We start from the raw sequence: 11,543 nt of genomic DNA, 5'->3' as shown, positions 1-11,543 counted from the left end.
TAGAGACAGAGACAGTGACAGAGAAAGAGAGGCAGAGACAGGCAGAGACAGAGTCAGAGAAAAACAGAGACAGAGACAGAGACAGAGAAAGAGAGAGACAGACAGAGAGAGGGTGAAAGAGGGGGAGAGAGGAAGAGAGACCTATATAAAGAGAGCGATAAATAGACAGTGGGGCAGCGTATGGAGAGAGAGAGAGAAAGACAGAGAGATAGAACTATATATAGAGAGGCGGAGAGAGGGGGGAGGGAGAATAACTATATATATAAGCTGGATTAGCAGAGTAGTTTGAGCTGGAAGTAGTGAAGCAATGGCTGCCCGATGCCTGAGTTGAAAAGCATTAGTCCCGCCCACAGACGCAGCGATTGGCCAACCAGCAGGTGACTGAACTGTAGGATTGGTCAATCATGACGGCACAGGATTGGTCGACCTTGACGTCAGTCAATCAATGCTAATTATCAGATAATGAGTTAAATTTGAAGGTTTTTTGCATAACGCGCCAACAATTTTAGTCCAACCGAAAAGTAAATACGCTTATGACGGTTCTGGAATCGTAAGCTTTCTTTCGATGTAACACACGTGTAGGTACGCTCCATAACTTTTGAGCATAATCATCGGCAGAGACCATTTGGGCTCAATGGTCTGTTTCTGTGCTAAAATGTGTATGTAATTATATGTATACAGTTTGGGTATGGCACAGTTATATGCCGAGGTCACCACACTTTAGGAAGGACGTAAAGGCCCTTGAGAGGGTGCAGAGGAGGTTTACCAGAATGGTTCCGGGGATGGGGGAATCTTACCTTCAAGGACAGGTTGGAGAAGCTGGATTTGTTTTCATTGGAGCAAACGAGGTTGAGGGTTGACCTGATCGAAGTCTACAAGATTATGACGAGTATGGATAGTCTAGACGGGGAAATGCTGTTCCCACTAGTTGATGGTACAAGGACTAGGGGACACAGATTCAAGGTTTTGGGTAAGAGATATAGGGGGATGTGAGGAAGAACGTTTTAAAGCAGCGAGTGGTGAGGACCTGGACCTCGCTGCCAATGGAAGTGGTGGAAGCGGATGCACTCAGTATTTTCAAGGGGAGACTGGATAGGCACTTGAGGGAAATAAACGTTCAGGGCTACGGGGATAGAGCAGGGGAATGGGACTGACTACATTGCTTTACAGAGAGCCGGCATGGACTCGATTGGCCGAATGGCCTCCTTCTCTGCATTATGACTCTATGAAGTGACTGGCATTATCCCTTCCCAACAGCATCGCTCAACACCCCCACAGGACAAAAGAGAGACACCACACTTGTTACATTGCCCATCTCCAACATCGAAATTCCTTGGAGAGTTTTTTTATTCATTCACGGGATGTGGGCGTCGCCGACAAGGCCAGCATTTATTGTCCCTCCCTAATTGCCTTCGGGAAGTTGGTGGTGAGCCGCCATCTTGAATGGCTAGGCCATTTCAGTGGGCAGTTAAGAGTCAACCAGATTGCTGCCGGACTGGAGTCTCATTTCCGCCAGACCGGGTATCGACAGCAGATTTCATTCCCTGAAGGACTTCTTGAACCAAATGGGTCTTTTCGATAATCTGGCGGTTTCATGATCACCATTACCAATAGCATACTAGATTTTTGATTCCAGATGTATTTAATCAGTTTTAAATTCCACATCTGCCGTGGTTCAATTTGAACTGGCGTCTACCGAATTGTTGGTCCAGGCCTCTGGATTACGAGCCCAGTGACATTACCTCTAAGCGACCGTAGCCCGAGCACACCATTTACAATGGAGGGGTGTTTTGTTCCATTAGTTAAAACGCTCTTGGAATGGGAATGAAATTGTTCACACCCAGAACGGATAGAAAGTGTTTGTCAGCAAAATTGCATGCAACTCCCATCCCAGAGGTGGAAGTCTTGCATTAGGCTGCCAGTAACTATATAGCAACATTTATAACAGGAGGAGACCATTCAGCTCACTCGAGCATGTCACATAGGAATAGGAGGAGGCAATTCAGCCCACTTAAGCATGTTATGTAGGATTGGGAGGAGGCCATTCAGACCACTCGCACGTGTTACATAGCAACAGGAGGAGGCCATTCATAAGAACATAAGAACATAAGAAATAGGAGCAGGAGTAGGCCAATCGGCCCCTCGAGCCTGCTCCACCATTCAATAAGATCATGGCTGATCTGATCCTAACCTCAAATCTTCTATCACTCTGCATCCACCCGAACCCATGTGATTCCCGGGAGAGGCGAAAAACCAGATAAAGAACCAATGGCCAATTTGGGAGAAAAATATCTGGGAAATTCCTCTCCGACCCATCTAGGCGATCGAAATTCTTCCAGGAGATCACTCTGTCCCTATATTTTCTACAATACTTACTTTCTGTAAAGGCGATCTCCACCCCAGCCAGGAACAGGAATAAAACCATCTCCTGAAATCTAACACAGAATTAGAACACAGTAGGAGCAGAACCAGGCTACACGGCTCTTGGGCCCACTTCACTACCCACAGGGCCATGACCATTCCGAACCTAGACTCATGTCCAATTTCCTGCAAGCTCCCCGTAACCCTTAATTCCCTTTACTTCTAGGAAACTATCTATTTCTGTTTTAAATTTATTTAATGATGTAGCTTCCACAGCTTTCTGGGGCAGCAAATTCCACAAACCTACCACCCTCTAAGTGAAGCAGTTTCTCCTCATCTCAGTTTTGAAAGAGCAGCCCCTTATTTTAAGATTATGGCCCCTAGTTCTAGCTCCCCCATCATTGGGAACATCCTCACCGCATCCAGCCGATCAAGCCCCTTCACAATCTTATATGTTTCAATAAGATCGCCTCTCATTCTTCTCGACTCCAACGAGTTGAGTCCCAATCTACTCAAACTCTCCTCATATGACCACCCCCTCATCCCTGGGATTAACCGAGTGAACCTTCTTTGTACTGACTCGAGAGCAAGTATGTCTTTTCTTAAGTATGGACACCAAAACTGTATGCAGTATTCCAGGTGCGGTCTCACCAATACCTTGTACAACTGCAGCAATACCTCCCTGTTTTTATATTCCATCCCCCTAGCAATAAAAGCCAACATTCCATTGGCCTTCTTGATCACTTGCTGCACCTGCATACAACTTTTTGAGTTTCGTGCACCAGGGCCCCCAGATCCCTTTGTACTACAGTACTTTCCAGTTTCTTGCCATTAAGATAATAACTTGCTCTATGATTTTTCCTGCCAAAGTGCATAACCTCACACTTTCCAGTATTGTATTCCATCTGCCAAATCTCTGCCCATTTACTTAGCCTGTCTATGTCCCTTTGCAGGTTTTTTATGTCCTCCTCACTCACTACTTTCCGTCCCATCTTGGTGTCATCTGCAAACTTTGATATGTTACACTCGGTCCCCTCCTCCAAATCGTTAATATAGATTGTAAAGATTTGGGGAACCAGCACTGACCCCTGCGGAACACCGCTAGTTACTGGTTGCCAATCTGAGAACGAACCATTTATCCCAACTGTCTGCTTTCTGTTAGAGAGCCAATCCTCCACCCACGCCAGAATATTACCCCCAATCCCGTGATTTTTTATCTTGAGCAATAATCTTTTGTGTGGCACCTTGTCAAATGCCTTTTGGAAATCTAAATACACTACGTCCACTGGTTCCCCTTTATCCACCCTGTATGTTACTTCCTCAAAAAACTCCAGCAAATTTGTCAATCATGACTTCACCTTCATGAAACCATGCTGAGTTTGTACTATTAAATTATGTTTATCCTAATGTCCCGTTACTGTCTCCTTAATAATGGACTCTAACATTTTACCAACCACAGATGTTAGGCTAACAGGTCTATAGTTTCCAGCCTTCTGCCTACTACCCTTTTTAAATAAGGGTGTTACAATCGCAGTTTTCCAATCTGCCAGGACCTTTGCTGAGTCCAGTGAGTTTTGGAAAATTATTACCAATGCATCCACAATCCCTACCGCTACTTCCCTCAAGACCCTAGGATGCAAGCCATCAGGTCCAGGGGATTTCTCCGCCTTGAGTCCCATTATTTTACCAAGTACCATTTCCTTAGTGATTTTAATCGTATTTAGTTCCTCTCCCCCTAGAGCCCCCTGTTTGTCCAGTGTTGGGATATTCTTAGTGTCCTCTACTGTAAAGACTGATACAAAAGAATTGTTCAGCGTTTTTACCATCTCCATGTTTCCCACCATTAATTTCCCGGCCTCATCCTCTAAGGGACCAACATTTACTTTAGCCACCCTTTTTCATTTTATATAACTATAGTAACTTTTACTGTCTGTTATTATATTGTTTGCTAATTTACTTTCATAATCTATCTTCCCTTTCTTAATCAATCTTTTAGTTATTTTTTGCTGTCTTTTAAAGACTTCCCAATCTTCCATCCTCCCACTAGATTTGGCTACCTTATGTGCCCTTGTTTTTAGTCGGACACTATCCATAATTACTTTACTTAGCCACGGATGGCTATCTTTTCTTTTACACCCTTTTTTCCTCAGTGGAATATATTTTTTTTGGAAGTTGTAAAATAACTCCTTAAATGTACACCACTGATCATGTACCGTCTTACTCTTTAATCTATTTTCCCAGTCCACTAATCAATTCCGCTCTCATAACTTCATAGTCTCCTTTATTCAAGCTCAGCACGCTTGTTTGAGACCCAACCTTCTCACCCTCTAATTGAATATGGAACTCAACCATGTTATGGTCATTCATTCCAAAGGGATCCTTTACTAGGACATTTTGAATTAACCCTGTCTCATTACACAGGACCAAATCTAAGGTTGCTTGCCCCCTGGTCGGTTCGGTTACATGCTGCTCAAGAAACCCATCCCTAATACATTCAATGAACTCATCCTCAAGGCTGCTCTGCCCAATTTGATTTGTCCAGTTAATATGATAATTAAAATCCCCCATAATTATAGCTGTTCCCTTATTACAAGCCTCAACTATTTCCTGATTAATACTCCGTCCAACAGAGTTGCAACTGTTCGGAGGCCTATAGACTACACCCACTAGTGTTTTTTTCCCCTTATTATTCCTTATCTCCACCCAAACTGTTTCACTATCCTGCTGCTTTGACCCAATATTATTTCTCTGTATTATAGTGATTCCTTCCTTTATTAACATAGCCACCCCACATCCTCTCCCTTCCTGCCTGTCTTTCCTGATTGTTAAATAACCTGGTATGTTTATTTCCCAGTCATGGTCACCCTGCAGCCATGTTTCTGTAATGGCCACAAGATCATACTCGTATGTCGTTATTTGTGCTGTTAACTCATTCATTTTGTTACGAATGCTACGTGCATTCAGATAAAGAACTTTCAAATATGTTTTGTAACACTTAGTTCCTGTTTTTTCCCTTTTAATACTTTACTTTTTACTCCATACCTTCTGTCCCTTCCTGACACATTCTGTTTTTTTAATTCCCCCACTGCTACCTAAGTCTATGACCTTCTCTGTTGTCATTTCTATTGTTTGCTCTCTAGAAACCTCCCCCCCCACTAATTAGTTTAAAGCCCTCTCTACAGCCCTAGTTATATGATTCGCCAGGTCTCTAGTCCCAGCACTGGCCAAGTGGAGTCCGTCCCAACGGAACAGCTCCCTCCTGTCCCAGTATTGGTGCCAGTGTCCCAAGAAGCAAAACCCATTTCTCCCACACCAGTCTTTGAGCCATGGATTTAACTCTTTAATTTTATTTATCCTAGCCATATTGGCTCGTGGCTCAAGTAATAACCCAGAGATTATTACCCTTGAGGTTCTGTTTTTTAACTTGACCCCTAGCTGCTCATACTCCTTTAACAGAATCGTCTTCCTTGTCCTATCTACGTCGTTTGTACCAACATGGACCACGACAACTGGATCCTCCCCCTCCCACTCCAAGTTTCTTTCCAGCCCAGAAGAGATGTCCTTAACCCTCGCACCGGGCAGGCCACACAGCCTTCGGGACTCCCGCTCTTGACTGCAGAGAACCCTATCTATCCCCCTAATGATACTATCCCCTACCACTACAACATTTCTTTTTACTCCCTCCACTTGAATGGCCCCCTGTACCACGGTGCTGTGGCCAGGTTGCTCATCCTCCCTGCAGTCCCCGCTCCCGCCCTCACAGGGAGTAAGAACCTCGATCCTGCTGGACAAGAACAAGGGCTGCGTCTCCTTCAGCACTACATCCTGGATCCCTGTACCTTCCTCATTCGTAGTCACACCATCCTGTCCCTGACCACGGACTACACCTGCAGTAATTAACTTCATAGGCCCGCCGAGAGCCTGCTACATAGGAACAGGAGGAGCCCATCCATTCCCACTCGAACATTTTAGAAAAGGAATAGGAGAAGCCCATCCATCCCCACTCGAACCATTTACACAGGAACAGAAGGAAGCCATCCATCCACATTCGAGCCTTTTAAACAGGCAAAGGAGGAGGCCATTCAGCCCCCTGGAGCCTGTTACACAGGAGCAGGTTGCAACCATTTAGCCCCTCTGGCCTGCTCTGCCATTCAAATAGGTTGTCGCAGATGGAGTATAATCTGGGAAAATTAGAAGTTATCCAGTTTGGTAGGAAGAATAGAAAAGAAAACGGAGAAACACTACAGAATGCAGCGCAGCAGAAGGATTTGGCTGGCCTCGTACATGCAACATAGGATGTTAGCATGCAGGTGCAGCAAGCAATTAGGAAGGCAAATGGAATGTTGGTCTTTACTTCAAGGGGAATGGAGTACAAAAGAAGGGAAGACTTTCTACAACTGTACAGGGCAGTGGTGAGACCACACCTGGAGTACTGCGTACAGTATTGGTGCCCTTATTTAAGGAGGGATATACTTGCATTGGGGGCAGCTCAGAGAAGGTTCAATAGGTTTATTCCTGGGATGGAAGGGTTGTCTTATGAGGAAAGGTTGAGCAGGTTGGGACTATATGCTTTGGAGTTTAGAAGAATGAGAGGTGATCGTATTGAAACATATAAGATTCTGAGGATATGGTTCAGGGTAGATGCTAAGAGGAAGTTTCTCATCGTGGGGGAATCTAGAACAAGGGGTCTGTCTCAGAATAAGGGGTCATAAGAACATATGAAAGAGGAGACAATCATCCCTGGTGTAAGGACTTCAGGAATAAGAGCAGGAGTAGGCCATATGGCCCCTCGAGCCTGCTCTGTCATTCAATTAGATCATGGCTGATCATCGACCTGAACTCCATTTTGCTGTCCAATACCATATCGCTTGATTCCACTTGAGTCCAAAAATCAATCTATCTGAGCCTTGAGTGTACTCAAAGACTCGGCATTATCAACCCCCTGGCGCAGAGAATTCCAAAGATTCACAACCATCTGAGTGAAGAAGTTCCTCCTCATCTCAGTCTTAAATGGCCTAGCACTTATCCTGAGACTATGCCCCATCGTTCTAGACACTCCAGCCAGGGAAAGCAGCTCTCAGCATCTACCCTGTCAATCCCCTTCGGAATCTTGCATGTTTCAATGAGATCGCCTCTTATTCTTCTAAACTCCAGAGAGTATAGGCCCATTCTACACAATCTCTCATCATAGGACAGCCCCCTCATCGCAGGAATCAATCCAGTGAATCTTCGTTGCACCGCCTCCAAGGCAAGTATATGCTTCCTTAGATAAGGAGACCAAATCTGTGCACAGTACCCCAGGTGTGGTCTCACCAAGGCCCTGTACAATTGTAGCAAGACGTCCTTACTCTTATATTCCAAACCCCTTGCAATAAAGGCCGGCATGCCATTTGCCTTCCTTATTGCTTTCTGTACCTGCATGCTGCTTTCTGTGTTACTTGCACAAGAACAGCCAAATCCCTCTGAACACCAACATTTGAAAGTTTCTCACCATTTAAAAAAATATCCTGTTTTTTCTATTCTTCCGACCAAAGTGAATAACCTCACATTTCGCTACATTATACTCCACCTTACTGCCCGCTCAATTAGTCTACCTATATCCCTTTGCAGACTCTTTGTATTCTCCTCACAGCTTACTGTCCCACCTAGCTTTGTATCATCAGCAAACTTGGATACATTACACTCGGCCCCTTCATCTATGTCATTAATATACATTGTAAATAGCTGAGGCCCCAACACTGAGTTAATTGAGTTTAAAAGATTTATTTACATCCCTCTGCCCCCACCACCAATCCACCCTTCATTAACCGAGGCATAGAATATAAGAGCAGGGAAGTTATGATGGAGCTGTACAAAACGCTAGTTAGGCCAGAGCTGGAATACTGCGTGCAGTTCTGTTCGCCACACTATAGGAGGGATGTGATTGCATTGGAGAGTGTGCAGAGGAGATTCACCAGCATGTTTCCTGGGCTGGAGCGTTTCAGCTATGAAGAGAGTCTGGAAAGGATGCGGTTGCTTTCCTTAGAGCAGAGAAGGCAGAGGGGGGACCTGATTGAAGAGTACAAAATTATGAGGGGCATAGATAGGGTAGATAGAAAGGAACATTTCCCCTTATTAGAGGGACCAATAACCAGGGGGCATAGTTTCAAGCTAAGGGGCAGGAGGTTTAGAGGGGATTGGAGGAAAAACCTTTTCACCCAGAGGGTGGTTGGAATCTGGAACTCACTGCCTGAAAGGGTGGTAGAGGCATTAACCCTCACAACATTCAAGAAGCATTTAGATGAGCACTTGAAACGTCATAGCATACAAGGCTACGGACCATGTGCTGGAAAATAGGATTAGAATATACAAGGCTTGATGGCCGGCGCGGACACGATGGGCCAAAGGGCCTCTTTCTGTGCTGTATAGGCCCATTCTACACAATCTCTCATCATAGGACAGCCCCCTCATACCAGGAATCAATCTAGTGAGCCTTAGTTGCACCGCCTCCAAAGCAATTGTATCCTTCCTTAGATAAGGAGACCAAAACTCTGCACATTTCTCCAGGTCGTCCACCGAAGGCGGAGATTAGGAGGAATTCCTTCTCTCAGATGGTCGAGAATTTTTAGAATTCCTTAACCCAGGGAGCTGTGGAGGCGGAGTCACTGAATATATTCAAGGCTGAGATAGACATATTTTTGAGCAACAGGGGAGTAAAGGGTTATGGGGAGCGGCCAGGAAGTGGAATTGAGGCCAAACTCGGATCAGCCATGATCTCATTAAATGGCGGAGCAGGCTCAAGGGGCCGAATGGCCAACTCCTGCTCCTATTTCTTATATTCTTATGCCTCAACCCCATTTTCCCACCTTTGCTCGATATCCCGTACCTTACAAACCTACATCAAAAGTCTAACTGCATAGTTTAAGTTTGCTTAGCAATGCTGTGCTCAGCACATGGGTAACAACTGAAATAATAGTGAAGAAAATAGTTTTCGTTGTAGCAATATACTATTTATTTCTTAACCAATGAACAAGTAAAGAAACATTTACAATATCACAAGCGAGCTGCCAAAACCTGATCTAGAGAGAGCCCGATGACAAATCATGGAAAAATCTGCTCTCAGGTTCTGTCCGCAATCTCGGAAAGCAATTCTACAACTAGCAATAACGTTTGTGTATTAATAGAAATGGGAAAACAAGACATTAATAGTCGCACTAAAGAAGAGTTGAGTTACAATTTGCATTCTGCTGCTTAATATTGTACACAGATTTACTAGACTGGTACCAGGGATGATGGACTTCAGTTATGCGGAGAGATTACAGAAGCTGAAATAGTTCGCCTTGCGGCTAATTGGGACTCATGGACAGCTCTTTCACAGAGCCGGCACATGCTCGATGGGCCGAATGGCCTGCTTCAGTGCTTTAACCTTGTACGACCATATCTACCGATTTAAAAAACGCCGACTAACAATTAATATTCAAACAATTTAGCTGGAAATTAAAGCTTGTATACTGCGGCGAGCTTAGCCTACTTAAACAACAGGATCTTAAAGAAATGGCAAGAATTTGAAGACAGATTAGGGCGTCAATCTCCGTGGAGGGCCTCTGGCTGCTCAGATGGTGATTTCAGGCCGAAGTTACACCGGTGCAGTGGGAGTGGATCTGACGAAATTCGCCCCCTAGGTATTCACGATACTTTCATTTACTTTCTCCTTCCTCTCTTTCTGTTCAAACGTTATCCGTTCTTTGATTGCATTACTTTGTGCGACGATCAGTCAAACCTTTTACTGTAAGCGGCCTAATATGTAATAACAAAAGACGGCGTTATTATCATTATTGAGTGAGGCAGCACAGAAGGAAGCCTTTCGGCCTCTACTGGAACTTTGAGAGAGCTGTCCAATAAGCCCCACTCCCTTGCACATTCGCCATAACCCGGAACCCCTCAACCGTTCAAGTATTTAGCCAATGCCCCTGTTAAAGTTACTATTGGATCTGCTTTCAGGCAGTGCATTCCAAGCCGCAGCAACTCGCTGTGCAAAAATGATTCCGCACCTCCCCCTGTTTCTTTGCTGCCCATCTTAAACCTTTGTCCTTTGGTTTCCGACCCTTCAGCCAGTGGAAACAGTTTTTCCTTATTTACTCGATCCAAAACCTTCATGATTTTGAACACCTCTATCAAACCTCCCCTTAATCATGATAAAAAAGTGTAATTTCTAAAATAAAATTCAATTCACCAACAGTAGGACTCTATTCAATAGGATCAAATGTCTCCATCAGTGCTGTGTGCAATGGCAGTGAATGGGGAGTGAATTTCTGTGTTAGAGCTCCATGCAATAGGAGTAGGGGGGAAATACTAGGGGCCATAAAAATAAGATAGTCACTAATAAATCCAATAGGGAATTCAGGTGAAATGACTTTGCCCAGAGAGTGGATAAAATGTGAAACTCGCTACACGTGGAGATGTTGAGGTGAATATCATAAGAACATAAAAACGTAAGAAATAGGAGCAGTAGAAGGACATTTGGTCCTTCGAGCCTTCTCCGCCATTCAATGAGATCATGGCTGATCTTCTATCTCATCTCCATTTATCTGCACTACCCGCATATCCCTTGATGCCCTTAATATTCAAAAATCTATCGATCTCTGTCTTGAATATACTCAATGACTGAGCCTCCAAAGCCCTCTGGGGTAGAGAATTCCAAAGGTTCACCACCCTCTAAGTGAAGAAATATCTCCTCATCTCAGCCCTAAATGGCTGACCCCTTATTCTGAGACTGTGACTCCTATTCCTAGACTCCCTAGCCAGGGGTAACATACTCCATGCATCTACCAGCCCAGCCCTGCAAGAATTTTGCATGTTTCAATGAGATCACCTCTCATTCTTCTAAACTGCAAATAATATATGCCTAGTTCACTCAATGTGTCCTCATAGGACAATTCCCCATCCCAGGAACCAGTCTGCTGAACCTTCGTTGCACTCCCTCTATGGCAAGTATATATTTCCTTAGGTAAGGAGATCAAAACTGTACGCAATACCCCAAGTGTGGCCTCAACAAAGCCCTACATAATTGCAGTCAGACGTCTTTACTCTTTTTTATTGAAATCCTCTTGTAATAATGGCTAACATGCCACTTGACTTCCTAATTGCTTGCATTACTTGCATGTTGACCTTCAGTGATTCGTCTACAAGTACACCCAGGTCCC

The sequence above is a fragment of the Somniosus microcephalus genome, unplaced genomic scaffold (assembly GCF_052327205.1).
Source record: "Somniosus microcephalus isolate GS21.2 unplaced genomic scaffold, FLI_Smic_1.0 unresolved_chr3, whole genome shotgun sequence".
Taxonomy (NCBI): Eukaryota; Metazoa; Chordata; class Chondrichthyes; order Squaliformes; family Somniosidae; genus Somniosus; species Somniosus microcephalus.
This window is presented reverse-complemented; position numbering follows the sequence as displayed.